General features: G+C 40.5%; 2 pseudogenes; one reads left to right on the top strand and one right to left on the bottom strand.

Moving 5' to 3' along the window:
• Positions 1–6,101: 6,101 nt before the first annotated feature.
• Positions 6,102–15,911, top strand: LOC122334795 (annotated as a pseudogene).
• Positions 15,912–17,694: 1,783 nt separating this feature from the next.
• On the bottom strand, positions 17,695–19,081 carry LOC122334788 (annotated as a pseudogene).
• Between the last annotated feature and the right edge of the window lie 5,125 nt (positions 19,082–24,206).

Raw genomic sequence — 24,206 nt, forward strand, 5'->3', positions numbered from 1 at the left:
ACAGTGTCTGGCGAAGTCGATCTTCCCACTCTCTTGGAATTGCTGACTTGCTGAAATCAAACCGTTCTGGATCAATCCTCTTAGGTTTTGATGGGACATTGGACGTTGTCATTACTGTATCGGTATGAAACATGTGAGCTATAACTGTTCCAACTGGGATGGTTATATCTTTGCTTGTTTCATTCTTAATCAGCACCTTGATTTTGCTCTCCTCCAAAGCAGAAGTGGGCCGTACAACTGGTACGATGAACAACCCAGCAGGCAGTGTATCATCTGAAGGTGATTCTATCAGAAAAATTTCCTTCTCCAATGATTCTTGAGACTCAACTGTACAAACAGCACACGTTTCTCCTCTTAACGGTATAATGCAAGCATCTGGCCCGATCCACTTCACTTCACCAGCCGGCATGTCAACAGTTTTCTCCTGCACAGGCTTTGTCGGTACTATTACTTTTGTATTGTGAAGTTGAATTCTTAAGGCATGTGCTACATCTGTCTCAGAACCAGCTGTGTTGAGTCCAATCAAGCGTTGGAAAAACTTTGCATTTGTTCCAATGATTACCGGCACTTGTTCTGGTCCCTCAGGTTCAGGACACACCAGTGCAAGGATGGAAACAGTCTCTTCCACACCTATGACAGAAGCTGGAAAGGAAACATCTACTAAGACATAACCCTTATAGGGGTAACTAGCTGTGCTAAGGCCCCAGATAGACAGGCCGGAAAGAGGCTGGATAGGTACTGATGACAGCTTTTCAGAGTACCATGACTCAAAGATGATGGTGACCTGAGACCCACTATCTAATAAGGCTTCACAGGGCTGCCCATTGACTTTCATAGCGACGGTCATTGCTGGACCCACCAGCCCTGCAGGCAGACTATTCTTCCCAACTACAACTGTCTGGCTTTTCCGAGAGGAACTGACTTTGTCCCCAGTGTATTTACCCCTCTGATCTGTTCTTTCACTTCTGGTCTTTCTTAATGATCGCACAAGCTTCTGTATCACCAGGCTGTAATTCTCAGTAGCCTTGCATCTTGGAGCAATGTGGCCATCTCCCCCACATTTGTAGCAGAAGTAATCTTCTTTAGTCACTTCAAATCTTGGTTTTGCAGAAGCAACAGCCTGCTCTGGTGATGGTTCTTTGGATATTTGTGATGACTGTCTGACACTCAGTGAAACCAGCTGCTCTTCTAGTCTTTGTACCTGCCTCTTTAGTGACTGTACTTCTAAGTCTACCGGTGAGTCAGCTTCTTCTTCTTGGTACTGGCTTTGACTCAACATTGTCTCTGACACAGGTACTTTAGAAGGTTCCTCGGTTACTTTGGTCTGCAGCTCTTGAATCTCAGCCTTTAATTCTCTCACTGCAGCCAGACTAGAAAGTTTCTGTCGTGGTCGTGGGACGGGTTTGAAAGTGACACCCAGACTGTATCTGGCAGCTTCGCTTCCTTCAGCCTCCCTGATCTCATTCAAGAGAGCTAAAAAGGTAGGTGGATTTTCTCGTCGCTCTCTCAAACGCAACTGAAGTAACAATAAGTCAGATTCAACAGCTCCTCGAATTAGCTGCTCAACTCTTGTTCTATCAACATTGTTTCCAGGCAATCCACCTTTTGCGCTACCCTTGTCAGAGATTTCTCCATTCTCTTCAAAAAATCAGAAAGTGCTTCATCTGGATTCTGCCTTAACAACCTGAAAGCAAAATATAAATCTTCTCCTGATTCAGGAGTTCCAAAAGCCCCATCCAAAGCCTCAAGATACTGAAGAGAAGGTGCGTCTGGATCAGCAAATCTGATAGCCTTCACAACATCCAGGGCTGAACCCTTCAGACTTTCAATGATTCGTCTGCGCTTCTCCTTCTCTGAGCATTCACACTCCATGACCATCATTCTAGCTTGATCCATCCAGGTCTCTAAGGCTTCTTCCCCTGCCGGAATAGGGACAGCACCTGAAAAAACTCTCAAACGTCGATATGCACTTCCATCACTGACAGGCTTTCAAGTCTTTTCCAGCAGCTCACCCACCGCACGGATTATCGCTTCTGGAGACCCTGCATTGGAACTGGGTGAAGAGAACATAGCTTGTAGATCAGAGACAGACTTTCCTTCCTGTATTAGCAGATTTGACAGTTTTTCAGCAAATCCAGGAGGTGGCAACTCAGCTTTTTCTGCTGCAACTATCTTCCAAGGCTTCCCACCTCTGCAGGTATTACTTCTACAGGTAGGCTTGCAGAATCAACAACTTCTCTGCATTCACACAGCACATGTAGAAATCCTGGTGTTGGTCCTTCTTTATGATCCCTGACTCTTACTCTTCCCAGAGCTTTGACTATTTGTACTGTTTCTTCAATTTTTGCGACTTCCAACTCTGCAGGCACATCCAACAGTAATACTGCATGTTTCTGATCAACTATTGCTTTCTGACACCATTTATCCAGTTCAGTTTGTAAAGAGGATTCATCAACATCCATTTCTCCTGCCTAACTTAAGCACCAGTTTTCCCAGAGACAGGATAATTTCTTTTGCAATTACTTTTTAGCAGTGTAGCAGCAAGGGTTAATCCCGGACGAGCCCCCACTTTATGTAGCGCCCTATTCAGATGTCAGGTGTATCTACCACTTTAAATTGTTGGCGCTAAAACCCAGGTTCTTTTTAATGTGTTTCTCAACGTGATTTTTCTTTAAAATCAAAAGTGACCCTGCTTTATACCACTGCTTAGGAAATGCAACGTTGGCTTCAGTAAGCTACATGTTTTACCAATACTGGTTACTTATCAGTTTGTATAGATTGAACTACTATACAGCAAAAATGTATGATGAGTTGGGAATAAACAGAAGGAACCAAAGTTTAGTAAAAAGTATATTTTCTTACTTTATAAATAAACTTTCACTTTTGCATAAAGTGCTTGATTGACTCTTTTCACAACAGAACACTTAAAGGGTTAAAGTTTTACACAAATAAAGATATAATCAAAAGAAATGTTTTCCTTTTACTTTCTGAATCACTCTTCTTAAATCAAAGTACCCTTCAGACTTTCACTTTCAGAAGTGCAAATTAGTCTCTAATCATTGTAACAAATATCAGTATCCTTTTCGGAAAGGAAACTAAAATAGAAATAAAGAGCTTTAGTAAGAAGGGCTAACTATAAATACAAATGAAACCCTTCACAATCACAACACTATTAGAACACTGCTTAAGGTGGGCCCACCATACAGACACACACTCTCACACTCAATCCCCCTGTTGCAGGCCTGAGACGTCGCTAGTGTTCGTTGAGGCCCAGTAAAAAGGAAAATGGCCGCTTCGCTCTCGCAGAGCAGAAAAAAGCAACAACAGGTACCTGATAGAACTTTAAACAGTCAAGGAACCGGTCACCCGTCAGATCAGTCCAGGCGAGGCTATGGTCAGTCGGCAATCTCCGTGGCGCTCCCGCGATGCCAGAGGAACTCCTAACCACTCGGCGATTAGGAGCGCTATCTGGATTCCTTCGACGTACTTCCTGATCGCTGTAACAACCGTCCGCGGCAATCACTTCTAGCTCGCTTATAGACGCTAATCTCAGTAATAAACTTGAGTTAAGTTACTTCACCAGCAAGCTACATTGTCCCGTCTACTGCAATGGCGGTCAAGCGTGAACCTGCATTTTCTCTGATTCACGTCGTGGTGACATCTTGTGTCGTCGTGTTGACATCACAAACAGAGAAATATACTGCTTTAAACTGAAATGATGCAGTTTTCACTCTGTTTCTACAAATAAAAGTGACACATTCCCTGTTATCATGCCGACAACATCACCTTTGCACTTCTCTTTTTTCTCTTCCCTCACCCTCTCGACCCACCTACTTTCCTGGCCAATCGCAGCTGCCTTACTCAACATTAGGCGGATCAAGTCACCTTTAGCCAATAGCATTAAACCAAACAACCTGTTGCCAAAGACATGTCTGAACAGATAATTTCTTAAAGAACCCTTTTTTGGTCACAAAATAAAAAATAAAATAAATAAATATAAATAAATGAAATATTAATAGTAAATTAAACCCTAGGGTTACATGTGTTTATGTAATCCGGCATATCACTCAAGAGGGAAAGAAATAGAAGGTGCTATATCCCGAGATGTACCGGTCCAGGCAGCATTAGGAGATGAGGTATTGATAAATAAATTAATAAATATAGATAATCCTTGGCTAAATGTGTCCTTGAACATTTGGAAGAAATTAGCGAAAGGTCATTTGAAAGATTCCAGGATATTGTTGCGCCGGTGCGCCTATGATACAGAGTTTGCCCCTAACAAAATGGATATTAGTTTTAAAAGATGGACAACTAAGGGCCTAACTGCCTATTGGACATTTATGAGTAAGGGGAAGCTTCAGAGCTTTCAGATACTTAAAGAAAGACATGGACTAGAGAACCAGGACTTTTATAGATATCTCCAACTGCGTCATTATTTAGAATATGCTATAGGAAATGTATCGAAAAAAGAAGACGGGTTATTAAAAGTGTTCTTGTTAGCCTACCAATCTGACGATTGTAAAAAAGTTATTTCAAAGTTGTATAGAGGGCTACAACAAGCCAAATTGGTAGATACATTATATTTAAAGGAGAGATGGGAGCAAGAAGGCAACTTCAGCCTTTCAGTAGAGGAGTGGGAAAGTGTATGTGAGTCACAATGGAAAACTACACATTCCTTTTGGAGAGAGTTTGCATGGAAGGGGATTGTTAGGTTCTTCTCCACACCTGCTCAGAGTAAGCAACAGATACATAAAACCAAATGTTGGCGACAGTGTGTAAATGATATAAGGCTAATCATTTTCACATCTTTTGGAGTTGTCTTTCTATAAATCAGTACTGGTATGAAATACATAAATGTTTAGAGGATATCTTTAACATTCAAATTCCCTTTTGTTTTGAAGTGATGTACCTGGGACTGATTTCTAGCGATTTTCCAAATAAATACCTTTTTAGAATCTTAACAATTGCAAGTAAGAAAGCAATTACAAGACAGTGGCTCCATCCAAGCGTGCCAACTCAGGAAAACTGGGTAGAAATAGTACATGAAATTTTTTCAATGGAGAAGTTAACCTATACCCTAAGACTTAAGTCTCAGTTATTTGCAGTATTATGGAAAGAGTGGATTAAGTATATATCCCCTATACGACCAGATTTTGTTTAAACAAATGAAACATAGACGGTGAGTCTATACCAAGTCTATTCTTTAAAGCAGACACCCCACAAGAATCGGGTCGAAAGTGTTTTGTGGCAGACTTGTTTCCGTGTTGTTTTTGTGTATGTCATTTATTTTTATGTTCTGTATCTTTTCGCACATTACCATCTCTATAAAGGGATTGTACAGTACTTTTCTTTGACAAGTGTTTAAAAATGTAGAGTCCTTTTTCTCCCCCTCTTTTATGTTTGTTTATTTGTTTTTATGGGACTCAATATTGCGATATACTTATTAATATTACGCCTTTGATTATGTAAATAAGAAACATTGACAATGTTTGTACTTCCCTGTAGTGAATGGATATTTCAATAAAAATAAAATATATATAAAAAAAAAAAGATAATGTCATATACAGTGCTTCATAGGTTTATAGTTTTTTTTTTTTTTTTTTTTTTGAGACACAAAATGGCAAGGAGATTTACACTTCTAATCAAATTTTGTAATGTTGTGATTTACCTCATAGCTGGTAGGTTTACTTGATTTTTAAAGGAATAGTTCACCCAAAAACAAAAAAAGGGCTTTGTAGTTTTTTCCCCCATTAAAGCTGTTAAGAACATAGTCTTGTTTCTTATTTTTCTTATTTATTTATTTTTTTTAAATACCATACACTTAAGTACACACCATACACACTTTAAATACCATAAACACCCATCAAAGTGTGTAATGTTGTGATTTACCTCATATCTGTCACAATCTGGTCAAGGAAAGAAGGGAGTTTATTGAAACAAGGCAATGAGCGGCTTCTAGACCATCAAACGAACTGAAGATATCTCTTAATAAAGAGTTCAAAACAGTAGGTATAAAGTTCTTTCCCTAACGGATGATCGCTGAGAAAGAGAGTGCTTCGGGTTGGCAGGCAGAAATGACCAGAGCTCTATGTGTGTGTAACCCAGTTACTTAAACACAGAGAAAATATTTTTCTGTATAAGGATCTACTTTAATGTGTATTTCTTCTTTAAGAGACTTGTGTAAACAGGGAGTTTGGTTGTAATGCACTGGGTCAAACATGTGCTTAACAGCATGTTAGTGTGTCTCTGTTATCACCTTGGTTAAATGAGAGTTTTCAGATCGTTTCATCCAATCAGGGAAGAGAAGGGCGGGACTTAAGAAAGTACGCGAGAGATTGAAGCAGGAGTGAGCGAGAGAAGAAAGACGCGAGAGACGCGAACACAGAGAGTTCCTGTTAACAGAGGATTTTAGACCATACAATCCTAAACGTTTCCAGGCATAATCTAAGTTATTATCAGAAACGGAGTTTTAGACTATAAAACTTCAGAGTTTAAGTGTGTCTGTATTCCATCACCGAAGAAGCACTGCCCGTGTTGGTTCAAGTGACGGAGGCGAGTGACGCAGTTAGTATCTCAGAGAAATCAAGGATTTTAAGATATAAAACCCTTTATATTTCTATCGATACCAACGTTATCAGTAAGCTAGAAGTACTACTCGTATTACTAGATAGAAGAGAAGTGAAAACGATCGTAACTATTCGTGAATCACACGTGTAGGCCTGTGTAGTGTGTGATGCTTCGATCCGATGCTTTGTGGCACGCGATCTGTTTTTCGACTCATTACTTTATTTTCTGAGAAGCCCATTCGAGGAAAAGTGAACGGAACGCTTATTGTAGTTGATGTGTATTGAAGATGGATCAAGGACTTCACCAGATAGCCCTGTGAGTACCGTGAGCTCATTAGGTCCTCTGGCACCGTGGGACGTCGCGTTTCAGCGGAGGAATTGCAGCAACTCGCACCTATACGAACTCTTTTCTTTTCATCGTGGATCATTGAGGTAACACAGACTTTATTTTGATTGCTCGGCTGAGCGAAGAGTTTCTTTTGTTTTTCGTAAGGATCGCTACCTTCAAATCAGGCCTGCAACGGGGTGGGTTTCAGCGACATTTTGTGTGCTTGTGTGTGTGACTGAGTGAGTGTGGATCCATACATTTGTTTATCTGACCGGTCTTAAAGTAGTATTTCGCTGTGATATTCTAATCTTATCTGTTTGTATACTGTTAAAATAAGGTTTGTAAACGTATTATACCCAGAGTATTCAAATTGTTAATATTGGTTTGAAGAATGTAAGCAAATGCTATAGGAACTCAGTTAGGTTATGCTAAAAGGAAATTTACATGTTGTAAGAGAAAGTTAAGTGACATAGGAGCAGAAGATACGTCAGAGCGTATTGTGTACAAAACAAACTGGTGAAGAACAGAAGTCTTATTTAGTGAAACAAAAGCCAGATAACAGGTTGTAGTAATCCATTTCGTGGAATATTTAATTTTTTGTATTTCTTACCTCTTGTTTTGGATTCCTTTTATTAGTGAAAACCCCACTTTATACCATATTCATACCTATTCGTAACCTTTGTATATGGAATTATAATACATTTTTGAAATCACTCACTTAAGTGCGTAGTGTGGTGTTTTCTTTTCTTTAATTGAATTGTGCTGTAAAGTAATATTAGACTTTCACCAGAAGACAACTCAACAGGATCAAATAGTATTTTCGAACTCAGGCCCTTATCAAATCAGTGTATAGTGGTAAGGGGGCTACATGTGTAACCTCAAGATCAGGCTCTGTTATATGGAGTTATATGGAGTGAGGGCAGGTGGCTGCAGCTGCGGCTGATCAGTCGTCTGGTGATGGTGAGCCTGACCAGGTGTGAGGATCGGCGGTCAATATCTTGTTTCTTTCTTTCATTCTTTAACAAATATTTTTTGTCTGATCCGCTGACACAGAAACGGCCAACTCAGAAGGCAGAGGAGCTATATAGCCAGGCAGCTCTTGACTCGGAGTCGGATCAGACTAACAGGAAGAGGAAGTGGCAGAGCGGCAGTCAGGGAGATCAGCGTCCATCCACCTCATGCAGAAGACCTGCCAAACGCTCTCGCAGAGGTCAGAATAGACTTACATTAAAGAAATCAGGCTCAGATTATGAGAAGACTTGTTACTGAACAGTTTTAGATACTACAACGTGTTTTCTCTCAGAGACATTTCTTGTGATCTTATGTTACAGGAACATATGTGAAGGGTTCATTGCTGGGAAGAGGTGGATTCGGCTCTGTGTTTGCTGGGACACGCAGATCTGATGGACTGCCAGTAAGACATTTCCTTCTGTTATTCATTCAAGAAGCCTAAGAATTGAGATCAGTATATGTTATACAGGAGCTTGTTCTGTCTACAGCTTGCCATCAAATATGTCTCTAAAGTCACGCCGCAGAGGAGACTGAAAGTTGTGAGTGAATCTGTTCTGTTTCTCATTGGTTTGAACACATCTGGATATAACGCAGCATTTGTCCCTGCAGGAAGGACATGGCCGGCTGCCGCTGGAGGTGGCATTGATGACTCTGGTGAATTCAGCTCCTGCCTGCCCCAATGTCCTGCAGCTCGTGGGAGTGGTTTGACAGTCCCGCTCAATACATCATGATCCTGGAGCGTCCCGTTCCTTGCCAAGATCTCCAGAGTTTCTGTGAGGAGAACGGCTACCTGGATGAGAGCCTGTCAAAGAAAGTGCTGCTGCAGCTCATCAGCGCGTTGAAACACTGCGAGAGCCGCGGAGTCCTGCACCGGGACGCCAAGCCCCAGAACCTGCTGATTTCCACGGACTCACATGAAGTCAAGCTGCTGGACTTTGGCTGTGGAGACCTAGTAAAGGACTCGGCCTACAGATGGTTTTCAGGTAGTTTTATCGTTACAGCAGGAAAGATCTCTCTACATCACTCTGTGGATGTGTTTGTACGTTGATGATGATCAAACAAAGAGAAACCGTTGAAAGATATTTTGACTGGAGTCTTTCTGTTGTTGCTGTGTCTCTCAGGCACTCTTCAGTACGCCCCCCTGTATGGTTCGGTCAGCGTCGCTATCATGCAGGACCGGCTACTGTTTGGTCAGTCGGGTGACTCTCTATAAAATCCTGTGCGGGTGGTTGCCCTTCAGAGTCACACGGAGAGTCACCTCCAAAGCATACTGCGCTTCCCTCGAAAGCTGTCTACAGGCAAGAGACACAAATCCTGTGACGTTTGTTGTTTTGTGTTGCTGAACACAAGTGCTGTGTTGTGTGTAACAGAGTGCCGTCAGTTGATCAGCTGGTGTCTCAGTGCAGAGGCGGCAGATCGGCCCACTTTAGATGACATTGAGCTCCACCCCTGGTTAAACTGAACAGGTGGACAATGACTTTACAGAAATCACAATCACTGCAGTCTTTGGTTGGGTTGTATGGTCAGGATCAGTCTAGATAAATGGCTTGAATGATTTGTACTGACACAGAAACTGTAGAGAACAGCTTCCTCTGGGCACCAAAAGAAAAGAGGAGAAGAACATCAGCTTTCTCTCCTCTTCTTCAGTCTGTGAGGAGCTCTGTGTAGATGCTGGAGGAGCTGAACATGCAGCGCCAGCTGAAACCCGAGCTCTGATGGGATCAGATAGAAGCTAAATATAATTGTATATATGTATATTAATTGTGTAAATAAATGTTTTGTTTTGTATTTAAAGTAGTATAATGTGCTTTTATAATTGAGACAGGGAAAAGCACCCGGGAAAATAAATAAAATCAAAGGTCAAATCTATCCAGTAGTTGATGACAAATAAATAAACATGCAAATGTTAAAGGAGAGAGCAACAGCACCCACCCACTTTGTTCTGAAATCCATTTTATGAGATTTTGAAAATGTCTTAAAGTTTTTCACAAACTAAAACAGCATTTAAACAGTATTTGGACAAATAATGTACTAAACTGTAACAGCTTTGTTGAGAGAAAGAACTACAGACCCATGTAGCATTGGATATGACATAATCAACTGAAAAACAACAGATCAATAAAAAACTAAAGAACAATTAATGCAAAATATATTTGACATTAATAGCAAAATATGCATATACTGTACATAAAAATCAATCAATTAATCAATAATTTTTATTTATATAGCGCTTTTAACAACACAGGTTGCATCAAAGCACTGTACAGTATAATGACATGGATGTATAATGACGAGAGTGACCAATTTCTTATTAAATGCAGAGACGGTCTCTGTAGTCAATTCAACGATAGTCACTAGAAGTTAAGTGTCCCCAACCAAGCAAGCCAGAGGCGACAGCGGCAAGGAAACAAAACCCCATGCATACAGAATGGAGAAAAAAAAACCTTGGGAGAAACCAGACTCAGTTGGGGTCAGTTCTCCTCTGACCGGACGCCCAGCACTTAACTTCCAGTTCAATTTTAAACGCAGCTGTGTCAGGTAGTGTAAATGACTTAGTGTGTGCGTGTGCGTGTGTGCATCAGGATCTGGTGATTGGTCCACGGGGCGCATCTAGGTGTTCTGGTCTCTGATGAACATAATCTCTGGGTGCTGATCCACCATCTAGTCTGGATACAAACTGTGAAAGCAGATTGAGAAAGAGACAGGACTAATATTAGCGTAGATGCCATTCTTTTTACGATGTCACAAGTACATCGTATTTTAGGAGTAGTGTTCCCGGTTCCAGCAAATCTAAGTAATGCAGCCTAAAAATCCTTTAACGGATTTGAATAATAAAAGGCGTGTTGGTGTGTTATGTGTAGGCTAAGTTAAAAAGATGTGTCTTTAATCTAGATTTAAACTGGCAGAGTGTGTCTGCTTCCCGAACAGAGTTAGGGAGATTGTTCCAGAGTTTAGGTGCTAGATAGGAAAATGATCTGCTGCCCGCAGTTGATTTTGATATTCTAGGTAGTATCAAATGGCCAGAGTTTTGAGAACGCAGCGGACGTGCAGGACTATAATGTGATAAGAGCTCGCTGAAGGATTGAGGAGCTAAACCATTCAGGGCTTTATAGGTAATTAATAAGATTTTAAAATCTATTCGATGTTTGATAGGGAGCCAGTGCAGTGTTGACAGAACTGGGCTAATATGATCATACTTCCTTGTTCTAGTAAGGACTCTGGCTGCTGCGTTTTGGACTAGCTGAAGTTTGTTTATTAAGCGTGCAGAACAACCACCCAATAAAGCATTGCAATAATCTAACCTTGAGGTCATAAACGCATGAATTAATATTTCTGCATTAGAGGTTGAAAGCATAGGTCGTAATTTAGATATATTTTTAAGATGGAAAAACGCAGTTTTACAGATGCTAGAAACATGATTTTCAAAGGAAAGATTGCGGTCAAACAGCACACCTAGGTTCCTAACTGACAATGAAGAATTAACAGAGCAGCCATCAAGTGATAGGCTGTGTTCTAGATTATTATATGTGGGGTTTTTAGGTCCAATTATTAGCACCTCTGTTTTTTCAGAATTTAACATTAAGAAGTTACTCATCATCCAGCTTTTTATATCGACTATGCATTCTGTTAGATTCTCAATTTGGTGTGTATCACCAGGCTGCGCTGAAATATAGAGCTGAGTATCATCAGCATAGCAGTGAAAACTAACACCATGACTCCTGATAATATCTCCCAGAGGTAACATGTACAGGTTGAAAAGTAACGGTCCTAGCACTGAGCCTTGAGGAACTCCATATTTCACTTTTAATCGATATGATACCTCCTCATTTAATGCCACAAACTGATAGCGGTCAGATAGATATGATTTAAACCATGCTAAGGCGCTTCCTCTAATGCCAACATAGTTTTCTAGTCTATCCAAGAGAATGTTGTGATCGATAGTATCGAATGCTGCGCTAAGATCTAATAGCACTAATAACGAGATAAAACCACGATCAGATGATAGAAGCAGGTCATTAGTAACTCTAATGAGAGCAGTCTCAGTACTATGGTACGGTCTAAAACCTGATTGAAATCCTCACAGACACCATTTTTTCTAAAAAGGAATACAGTTGTGAGGATACTACCTTTTCTAGTATCTTTGACAGAAAAGGGAGATTAGAGATTGGTCTGTAATTTAAAAAGTCTTTGGGATCAAGATGTGGTTTCTTAATGAGAGGTTTAACTACAGCCAGTTTAAAGGTTTTGGGAACATAACCTAATGACAATGATGAATTAATAATGTTCAAAATAGGATCTATGACTTCTGGAAGCAGATCTTTTAATAGTTTAGATGGAACAGGGTCTAACATACATGTTGCTGGTTTAGATAATTTAACAAGTTTGTACAAGTCTTCTTCTCCTATAATAGAGAAAGAGTGTAATTGTTCCTCAGGGATCTAAAGCTCACTATCTGATGTGAAACTGTAGTTGACGGCTGCATAGTTACAATTTTATCTCTGATGGTATCAATCTTAGAAGTAAAGAAATTCATGTACTCATTGCAGCTATGCTCTTGGGGAATATTAGCACCTGTTGATGCTTTATTTTGTTAATTTAGTTACTGTACTGAATAAATACCGGGGTTGTGTTTGTTTTCTTCTAAAAGGGATGAAAAATAATCAGATCTTGCTATTTTTAATGCTTTTCTGTATGACAGCATACTCTCCCGCCAGGCAATACGAAAATACTTCTAATTTGGTTTTTCTCCACCTGCGCCCATTTTCCGGGCTGCTCTCTTTAGGTGCGTGTGTTGTCATTATACCATGGAGTCAGATTGTTTTCTTTTATCTTTTTAAGTGCAAAGGAGCAACTGTATCTAAAGTGCTAGAAAAAGAGAGTGCATAGTTTCTGTTACATCATCAAGTTTTTATGTCGTATTGGATGAGCTAAGGAATTGAGATAAGTCAGGAAGGTTATTTAGAAAGCTTTCTTTTGTGGTGGAAGTGATGGTTCTACCATACTTGTAATAAGGTGCAGAGTTTACAGGTTTAACTATACAGAGTTCACACAAGACTAGATAGTGATCTGAAATGTCATCACTTTGCTGCAGTACTTCAACCATTTTAACATCCATTCCATGTGACAGTATTAGATCTAGAGTATGATTTCTACAATGAGTAGGTCCAGAGACGTGTTGTCTAACCCCAATGGAGTTCAAAATGTCTAAGAAAGCTGATCCTAATGAGTCTTTTTCATTATCAACATGGATATTAAAATCGCCAACAATTAAGACTTTATCTGCGGCCAGTACTAACTCAGTTAGAAAATCAGCAAATTCTTTGATGAAATCTGTGCTGTGCCCTGGTGGCCTGTATACGGTAGCCAGTACAAACATAACAGAAGATTTATCACTAGCACATGATTCTGTAGATAATGTTATATGCAGCACCAAAACTTCAAATGAGTTATACTTAAAGCCTGCCCTCTGAGAAGAACTAAGAATATTGTTATAAATTGTAGCAACACCTCCCCCTCTACCTTTTAAGCGTGGCTCATTTTTATAGAAATAATTTTGGGGGGTAGATTCATTTAGAGTAATATAATCATCTGGTTTTAGCCAGGTTTCTGTCAAACAAAGCAAATCTAGCTTCTGATCATTGATCAAATCATATACATAAAGTGCTTTTGTGGAAAGTGATCTAATATTTAGCGAGCCAAGTTTTATCGCTTGCTTATTTGAATTATAGGTAGTTTTAATTTGTTGGACATTAATTAAATTATTGCTTTTGATTAGGTTTGGACGTTCTCTGCATATTCTAATTCGGGGAACAGACACAGTCTCTATAGTGTGATATCTAGGTGAAAGAGTCTCTGAGAATGTGCTGAGAATTAACTGCCTTCTGTGACGTGAGGCAGCTAGCAGACGGTCGGTTTAGCCGGTCTGTCTGCTTCCTGACCTGGGCACTAGTTGGTCATGTTGGAGCTATAAGACTATATGCCATATTTCTAGATAGAAGAGCGGCACCACCCCAAGAGGGATGAAGACCATCTCTTTTCAACAGGTCAGGTCTGCCCCAGAAACTCATCCAATTGTCTATAAAGCCTATGTTGTTCTGCGGGCACCACTTAGACATCCAGCCATTGAGACCCAGCAATCTGCTGTAAATCTCATCACCCCGGTAAGCAGGGAGGGGACCAGAGCATATTACATTGTCCGACATCGTGCTTGCAAATTCACACACCTCTTTAATATTATTTTTAGTGATCTCCGACTGGCGAAGTCGAACATCATTAGCGCCGACGTGAATAACAATCTTACGAAATTTACGTTTAGCATTAGCCAGCACTTTTAAATTTGACAAGATGTCAGACGCTCTGGCTCCGTAAGCATTGGACTATGGTGGCTGGTGTCTCTATTTTCACGTTCCGCATAATAGAATCGCCAATTACTAGAGCACTTTGATCAGGTTTCTCAGTGGGTGCGCTACTGAGTGGGGAGAACCTGTTTGATGTTCTGATCGGAATGTTTAAAAATGTTTAACTAGTTTTTGTAGGGAAATTGACTGTGACTATAGACATATTTTAAAATATGCATATATAATAATACAAACAATGTATTCATTAAAAAAAGGCAAAATACAAAAAATTACAAAGAAATTAAGGGTACAAATATGAAGTCAAATTTAAAATCAAAAATAAAATTATAGGTCAAATAGACAAGTAATTCATAATAAGCAAAAACTAACACATGAGCACTGAGACCGTATTATGGTAATACTTTGCTCCTTATCATAATGCAAAATATAAATTCCTGTCAGTATTGTCAATATTGTGAAGTAAAACACAATTGTGAAACTGTTCGGTATAGGTGACAATATCCACATAGAATGTGAATAGCGATCAGTGAAAAGTTTCATTCAAATTTAGTAATAATAAACTGAATTATATTGTTCTTGTTTTCATTTATGAAGCAAACAGGCCATTACAGTTCACTGTATTTTAACGGGGTCACATAATGCTATTTTAAAGATCATTATTTGGTGTAAGAGAATACGTTTATGTGTTTTTTTCTACAAAGACCCTTGTATTTATACGTAGATGCCTCATTAGCGACTGTTTCTGTGGGCCGCAGTATGTATGCCGTCCACCATATTGTTATGCGGCCTTGACTTGGCTTAAAGGTAACGTACATCTCTTCCGAGCCGGTGTTTTTAACCTGTTAACCTACTTATGGAGGTAATGTTGTTACGCACAAAATAGGCATGATTTCCTGTACCCCACTGTGTGAGCGGAAGGCATGAGTGACAAACCGGTGCCCATAGATATTTATTGCTGCGTAATATTCTCACGGTAAGTGCTACCAATACTTAAAATTTGGGGAACCATGTGATGCAGATTAACATCTTTTTTTTGTCCTTTTGCGAGAATCCTCCCTTTCTTTTGTTTCGCCCATATAGAAACCACGTGCTTTTGACTTCTCTTTATGCTGCTAAATTATCCTGGTTACAACGCCGAAGCTGCCATCAGTAACTCTTAAAGGGGACTGTTCGTGTCTGGTTTGGATGTGGTTTTAATGCCCGCTCTTAAAATTATGTATTCTTTATTTCTGGGAGTAATGTTCAAGATCACCTCCTTTCTCCCCATTCGTTACACCTGTCTTTTAGTTTGTCTTGTTCCATTTCATTCTGTGAGTTTAGTTGATATTTACTTTTTCTTGATCGAATTGTTTGGTTTAAATTACCTTTTGGATGTAACCTGATTTTGTATTTGATTTAAGTCTTTGTTTTCTTTTCTTTGTGCCCTGTTGGTGCGGCGTGGCTTTAATGTATTGTTTGTTATACTTTGTGGTTAATGTTGTAATTTTGTATTTATTTTGTTTGCTTCATTGCAGGAGCTGGGGTCCCACGGGTGGTTGGCTTTCTCTCCTGGTGGTGGTTCTTCTTGGTATGCTGTGTAACACTGAGTATTTAGTAGTGTGATCTGAGTGCACAGGGGTGTGTGCGTGGAAGTGTGCCATCGTAAAACCGAACTCCTCTTGCCGCTGGAAGCCTCAGCCCTGCCGGATGTATGTGATTTATTGTAGGACCCCAACCTTAGATTATTTCTGTATTTGTATTCTTGTTTTGAAGCGGTGCTTTTTCTTTTTATAAAGCATTTTAAAATTTGTGTATTAATAAAATTTATACTTTTATATGCTACCCAAGTGTCTAGCCTAACTTCATATGAAAATCAAATTCAAATTCAAATTTTATTTGTCACATACACATACATACATGGTAATGACATGCAGTGAAATGTTCTTTACAACCGCCCAGCATCAAAATAGAAACAAAATTTAAATGTATATATAAATATAAAATATAAAAATATGTATAAAAAGAAGTGTGCAAAGTAGAATATAAAAAAATAAAATAAAATAGAATATAAATATAAAGTATAAGATATAAAGTGTAAAGTGTATAAAGTGTAAGTGTAAAGTGGCTGTGCAATTGTCCAAATGTAAGTGGCGAGTATCTGGGGAAAGAGGGGTGAACATGGGAATTCCGGTAATTAGGTGCTGGGTGTTCTCTGGTTCAGACTCCGAATGGCCTCATGGAAGAAGCTCCTCCTCATTCTCTCTGTGTTTGCCTTCAGGGAACGAAAGCGCTTTCCTGAACGCAGCAGAGAAAAGAGTCCATTGTTGGGATGGCTGAGGTCTTCCACGATCTTCCTGGCCCTGGTACAGCACCGCTTGTTGTAGATGTGCTGCAGTACAGGGAGCTCAGTGCGGATGGTGCGCTCAGCTGACCGCACCACCTTCTGAAGAGCTCGCCTGTCCTGCATGGTGCTGTTCCCGACCAGGAGGTGATGTTTCCCGTCAGGACACTCTCGATGGTGCAGGTGTAAAAGTTCCTGAGCACCTGAGATGGGAGTCTGAAGTCCCTTGCGCCTCAGATGGTATAGACGCTGCCGGGCCTTCTTCACCAGGGTGTTGATGTGACAGACCAAGACAGGTCCTGCGTGATGTGAACACCCAGGTACCGAAACTGTCCACTCTCTCCACTGGGGTCCCGGCGATCATGATGGGATGGTAAGAGCGCACCTGCTTCGTGCTGAAGTCCACTATTAACTCCTTTGTTTTGCTGACGCTCAGGAGAAGATTGTTCTCCTGACACCATCTCTCCAGGTTGTTGATCTCCTGAAGGTAGGCCATCTCATCGTTGTTGGAGATCAGGCCCACCACGACAGTGTCGCCAGCAAATTTAATGATGGTGGTGGAGTTTGTAGTGGCCACACAGTCATGTGTGTACAGCGAGTACAGCAGGGGCTCAGAACACAACCCTGAGGGGCTCCAGTGCTGAGAGTGAGGGAGGATGAGGTGTGTTTTCCCAGGGGGATCCGAACCTGTCCAATTATAACTTTGTTCCCAGGAATAATCCTAGGGTGGCGTAGTCGGATTTCTTTGACTTAAGCGTTACTGTTAAAAACTATACCCCTTCCGTCACATACTGTAGACAGCTTAAAAAAAGATAATTATATAAATAGTATTATATTTTGAATATTAATTTGTAATAAAATTTCACTTCATTAAACGTTACAAGTACTCATGAAGCTGGTGATATTTCTTACATATTACAATAGGGGCCTACAAAACAATTGAATTATACGAGGTTGGAGTGGTCCAACACAAGTAGTGGTCACTACAGGTCGGAAGAGGGGTTGTGTCAAATGGCAAATAAGACACATATTTTTATGACGAGGAATAACAAATCTTCACACACAGAGTATTTTATTTTTTTTTTTTTGTTTATTAACATTTTTTGGGTGTCAAGCCCTGGCGCCAGACGCTACTAGAGCTTGCCGGTCTCGCAAGACGCAAAGACCTCGACGGATGGATGGGCCACTCGTGTCAGCCCACCAGACACTACGCTGACTGCAGGGCACTTCCTGTGTGGCCGTAGCAGGGTGCTCTTGTCTCCACGACTTTGGGATGACCTACTACAAAACAGAAAAAAAAATCAGGTTTATTGATCATTAGACAGCAAACGAAACAACTAACAAAGAGTAAAAGCAATTTGAGTTATCTCAATGATGTATGTTGATCATATATAGGTACGTTAAACCAGTCGTGGAGTAGGAGTCTGTCAAGAGGCATTCTCTCCTCGGGGTTGGGATGCAGGCAGGCGTTGATCAAATGGCTGCATTCTGTTCAGAAAGAAGAGAGAGACGTTTGACTGCTATCTTAAACTTCCTTTACAACAACTCACCTGCTTGCAAAAATAATCTAGAGGAAGACGGACACTTGGCTCAGATGGCACTTTTTCGTGCTTTTCTGCGATATAGAATTACTGTTGGCTTTGTTTGCGAAGGTCTGACCTTTTGACAAGCTGGGCAGATACCACAGCCAGTTCTTGATCTTGTCCAGATCGGTGTGGTCTGGATAATAGCCGCAGACCAAAGTGTACAAAACTACCCCCAGTGAAAACACTGTTGCTGGCCGTCCGCTGTACTTGCCCGTCTCTGAATATTCAGGGGCAGTATTCCTCTGTACCTGGAGGAAAGACATTTGTACGCTTATACCGCAGGGCATGTTTTCTTTCACCGTTAGCATGTGCAACATGACAAGTTGGTCTGACCACTCACGAAAGTTAAAAATACTGCAGAAAATCTCAGGCACCCTGATAATACATACCACTAAAGGTGCTGTACGGCATTTCATGCAGCAGGTCCCCGCAGCCGAAATCAATCAGAGTCACGCCCAGGTTGTCTGTGTTAACTAACAAGTTCTCCAGTTTGATGTCTCTATGAAGAACTCCGCGGCTGCAGCATTTGTCAGCAGCCTCGACGACCTGCTGCATCACGCGCGCCGCAAAGTTTTCGCCTAAGATGCCTCCACAGCGCTCCAAGTAGTCAAAGAGATTCTCACAGGGCGAGGGGCACTGCAAGACCATAACATAATGGTCTGGAAACTCCTGCCAGTCCAGCAGCTCAATGATGTGGGGTGAGCTGGGACCCTTATTGGCAAGGACGGTCAGGCCGATTTCCAGGGGAACGGGTTCGGCGTGATCAGGCTAGCGGAAAGACAGTTTTTAAATACAGAAATGATTTGTCTGTCTATGATTAAAACAGAGACTGTGAGGAGATAACAGAGAGAGTGCAGTCTACTTACAATGTTGATATATTTCATGTTTTCTGTTTTTTTGACAAATTTCAGTGCCACCTGATCAACAAAACAAATGATTAGTTGTACACTATGTACACAAAACGAAAGAATAATTTATCGGGTATATGTTTTTTAAAAATTACCGAAAGCCATCCTTGCATCGCACTCCTTGTAAACAGCACCGAATCCTCCTTCACCCAGTTTAGCACCGATGCTGTAGTTCAAGTAGATATCTATAAAGAAACATTAACATTTTTTCACATTCTCATGTATGAGTAGTTTTTTAAATGTTAATGGAGAAACCGTATGGAATATTTGTATTGATCTCTGCGAAACGTAAACAGCCTGAATGTTCATGTCTTCATGCGTTATATATCAAGCAGCCATAAAATATGTGTGTATGTTTTGGGTTATGGCAATAAACCCACTCTCACTGCTCGTGGCCACTTCACTGTCCTGTTGTTCTGTCAACGGGACTTAATCTCCTTCGGACAGATTATCTTCCACACACTCTCCTGAAGATGCTCCTTCCTCGGCTGCTCTTCAGAAGAGGGGAGGACTTTAGAGCTCGGAGTTTCCTGATGAACATCACATGTGATGTTCTGCAGAGAAATCTGATCTAAAGAGAGGATCGGAAATGACAAAAGACTGAACGATCGCAAAAACAATACTTGAATAAATCATAAGAGCAGCATTAAGACACTTTTTGATTCACAGAGCTCCGATTCTATGCACATTTAGGTGACGTTGATGTGATTTACCATCAGAGCACCTAGAAGATCCAGCCTGCTCCAGCTTCTCTTTGCTCCACTTTCTCATCCTGAGCTTTCTCACTCTTCCCAGCTCTTGGGCGAGAGAAGTGGAAACAGGCCAACCTCTTCCAAAACCTCCATTTTTTTTTCCTCATCACCTTCTTCTTCTCACTCATCACCCTATCTCTCCATCTTCCTCAACAGTACCAGCACGCTGATGAGGATTTGGCATGTTGGACTGAAGTGGTGTACTTAGATGGGAATTGTACACACACTCACTCTCTACCGCTTTAAACAAGAGTTTTGCTGACCCATGATGGCACTAACACACTGCTGTCTCTCCAAACTACCCACAAAAGTAATATTGAGTTTGACACTTTTACATGCTCCAACATTCCATAAGAGAATTCTGAATGTGACATCATAAGAGAACGGAACAGCAAAGAATCTTGCATGGAGTCTGGTTGCCTGGTTGCCATTTGTATTATTCGATGTTTGTATCTAATGATATGAGCAAATAAAATATTCACAAAAAGACTATTGCCGAAATCTTGTTTAACTACTGTACACAGCTAAAAAAAGAGAGATAATTATGTAAATAATATTATATTTTGAATATTAATATTTGTAATACAATTTCACCACTTCATTAAACGTTACAAGTACTCATGAAGCTGATGATATTTCTCTGCATTCCTGAAGTACAATACAAAGCCTCTGCTTAAATAAAAATAATAATAATAAAAACAACAATGAAACTATTTTGTCTTAAAACCTTTTATTTCATGAAATGCAGTCCATGCATATCGTTTACGGAGGGGATGTATATTCATGTATATTATTTTGGGTTTCTAAACAAGAGTCTTTACAATACTGTGATAATTTTACACTTTTGAATAGCTATTTTCTCTATTCTCTCTCTTGGCTTTTGGCTATTCGAGTTTTCCTTTAATGTTTGTGTTTTCTCTCACTTCCAAAGGAGGGCGGTAGACAGCTTATGGTTCATGGGGAGGATACCAATGCAGGGGTCCAGTAGGATTGACTTGTTGGGGAAAAAGCAGCTTAAGTAAGTTCTAGTTAATAAACCATTTTGAATGTCCTGAATATTTGTAAGCTATGCAATCAGCCATGATTTTGAGATGGTGCGACATTCAGCCTGGAAGACAGTAACAAAAACTATATATTGTTAATTGAGTTTAATGTTCTGCTAATCCTGAAGAACGTGATTAACCGGTTCGTATGTATTTAATCAGGGATGGAACTAAATTCTACAACCACAGCAGAACTCAAGTTTGACCAAAAACAAACAAACAACAAACATTTTCTGACTGCCATCTTGTACAATAAGGGCCTACAAAATAATTGAATTATACGAGGTTGGAGTGGTCCAACACAAGTAGTGGTCACGATATTCGATATTTGTATCTAATGACATGAGCAAATAAAATATTCACAAAAAGACTATTGCCGAAATCTTGTTTAACTACTGTAGACAGCTTAAAAAAGATAATTATATAAATAGTATTATATTTTGAATATTAATATTTGTAGTAAAATTTCACTTAATTAAACGTTACAAGTACTCATGAAGCTGGTGATATTTCTTACATATTACAATAGGGGCCTACAAAACAATTGAATTATACGAGGTTGGAGTGGTCCAACACAAGTAGTGGTCACTACAGGTCGGAAGAGGGGTTGTGTCAAATGGCAAATAAGACACATATTTTTATGATGAGGAATAACAAATCTTCACACACACAGAGTATTTTATTTTTTTTTTTGTTTATTAACATTTTTTTGGGTGTCAAGCCCTGGCGCCAGACGCTACCAGAGCTTGCCGGTCTCGCAAGACGCAAAGACCCGGACGGATGGATGGGCCACTCGTGTCAGCCCACCAGACACTACGCTGACTGCAGGGCACTTCCTGTGTGGTCCGTAGCAGGGTGCTCTTGTCTCCACGACTTTTGGGATGACCTACGACAAAAACAAACAGAAAAAAAAAATCAGGTTTATTGATCATTAGACAGCAAACGAAACAACTAACAAAGAGTAAAAGCAATTTGAGTTATCTCAATGATGTATGTTGATCATATATAGGTACGTTAAACCAGTCGTGGAGTAGGAGTCTGTCAAGAGGCATTCTCTCCTCGGGTTGGGATGCAGGCAGGCGTTGATCAAATGGCTGCATTCTGTTCAGAAAGAAGAGAGAGACGCTTGACTGCTATCTTAAACTTCCTTTACAACAACTCACCTGCTTGCAAAAATAATCTAGAGGAAGACGGACACTTGGCTCAGATGGCACTTTTTCGTGCTTTTCTGCGATATAGAATTACTGTTGGCTTTGTTTGCGAAGGTCTGACCTTTTGACAAGCTGGGCAGATACTACAGCCAGTTCTTGATCTTGTCCAGATCGGTGTGGTCTGGATAATAGCCGCAGACCAAAGTGTACAAAACTACCCCCAGTGAAAACACTGTTGCTGGCCGTCCGCTGTACTTGCCCGCCTCTGAATATTCAGGGGGCAGTATTCCTCTGTACCTGGAGGAAAGACATTTGTACGCTTATACCGGCAGGGCATGTTTTCTTTCACCGTTAGCATGTGCAACATGACAAGTTGGTCTGACCACTCACGAAAGTTAAAAATACTGCAGAAAATCTCAGGCACCCTGATAATACATACCACTAAAGGTGCTGTACGGCATTTCATGCAGCAGGTCCCCGCAGCCGAAATCAATCAGAGTCACGCCCAGGTTGTCTGTGTTAACTAACAAGTTCTCCAGTTTGATGTCTCTATGAAGAACTCCGCAAGCTGCAGCATTTGTCAGCAGCCTCGACGACCTGCTGCATCACGTGCCGTGCAAAGTTTTCGCTCAAGATGCCTCCACAGCGCTCCAAGTAGTCAAAGAGATTCTCACAGGGCGAGGGGCACTGCAAGACCATAACATAATGGTCTGAAACTCCTGCCAGTCCAGCAGCTCAATGATGTGGGGTGAGCTGGGACCCTTATTGGCAAGGACGGTCAGGCCGATTTCCAGGGAACGGGTTCGGCGTGATCAGGCTAGCGGAAAGACAGTTTTTAAATACAGAAATGATTTGTCTGTCTATGATTAAAACAGAGACTGTGAGGAGATAACAGAGAGAGTGCAGTCTACTTACAATGTTGATATATTTCATGTTTTCTGTTTTTTGACAAATTTCAGTGCCACCTGATCAACAAAACAAATGATTAGTTGTACACTATGTACACAAAACGAAAGAATAATTTATCGGGTATATGTTTTTTAAAAATTACCGAAAGCCATCCTTGCATCGCACTTCCTTGTAAACAGCACCTAATCCTCCTTCACCCAGTTTAGCAATCGATGCTGTAGTTCAAGTAGATATCTATAAAGAAACATTAACATTTTTTTCACATTCTCATGTATGAGTAGTTTTTTAAATGTTAATGGAGAAACCGTATGGAATATTTGTATTGATCTCTGCGAAACGAACAGCCTGAATGTTCATGTCTGCGTTATATATCAAGCAGCCATAAAATATGTGTGTATGTTTTGGGTTATGGCAATAAACCCACTCTCACTGCTCGTGGCCACTTCACTGTCCTGTTGTTCTGTCAACGGGACTTAATCTCTCCTTCGACAGATTATCTTCCACACACCTCCTCCTGAAGATGCTCCTTCCTCGGCTGCTCTTCAGAAGAGGGGAGGACTTTAGAGCTCGGAGTTTTCCTGATGAACATCACATGTGATGTTCTGCAGAGAAATCTGATCTAAAGAGAGGATCGGAAATGACAAAAGACTGAACGATCGCAAAACAATACTTGAATAAATCATAAGAGCAGCATTAAGACACTTTTTGATTCACAGAGCTCCGATTCTATGCACATTTAGGTGACGCTGATGTGATTTACCATCAGAGCACCTAGAAGATCCAGCCTGCTCCAGCTTCTCGCTTTGCTCCACTTTCATCCTGAGCTTTCACTCTTCCCAGCTCTTGGGCGAGAGAAGTGGAAACAGGCCAACCTCTTCCAAAACCTCCATTTTTTTTTTTCCTCATCACCTTCTTCTTCTCACTCATCACCCTATCTCTCCATCTTCCTCAACAGTACCAGCACGCTGATGAGGATTTGGCATGTTGGACTGAAGTGGTGTACTTAGATGGGAATTGTACACACACTCACTCTCTACCGCTTTTTTAAACAAGAGTTTTGCTGACCCATGATCGCACTAACACACTGCTGTCTCTCCAAACTACCCACAAAAGTAATATTGAGTTTGACACTTTTACATGCTCCAACATTCCATAAGAGAATTCTGAATGTGACATCATAAGAGAACGGAACAGCAAAGAATCTTGCATGGAGTCTGGTTGCCTGGTTGCCATTTGTATTATTCGATGTTTGTATCTAATGATATGAGCAAAT

This window comes from Puntigrus tetrazona, unplaced genomic scaffold, assembly GCF_018831695.1.
Source record: "Puntigrus tetrazona isolate hp1 unplaced genomic scaffold, ASM1883169v1 S000000644, whole genome shotgun sequence".
NCBI lineage: Eukaryota > Metazoa > Chordata > Actinopteri > Cypriniformes > Cyprinidae > Puntigrus > Puntigrus tetrazona.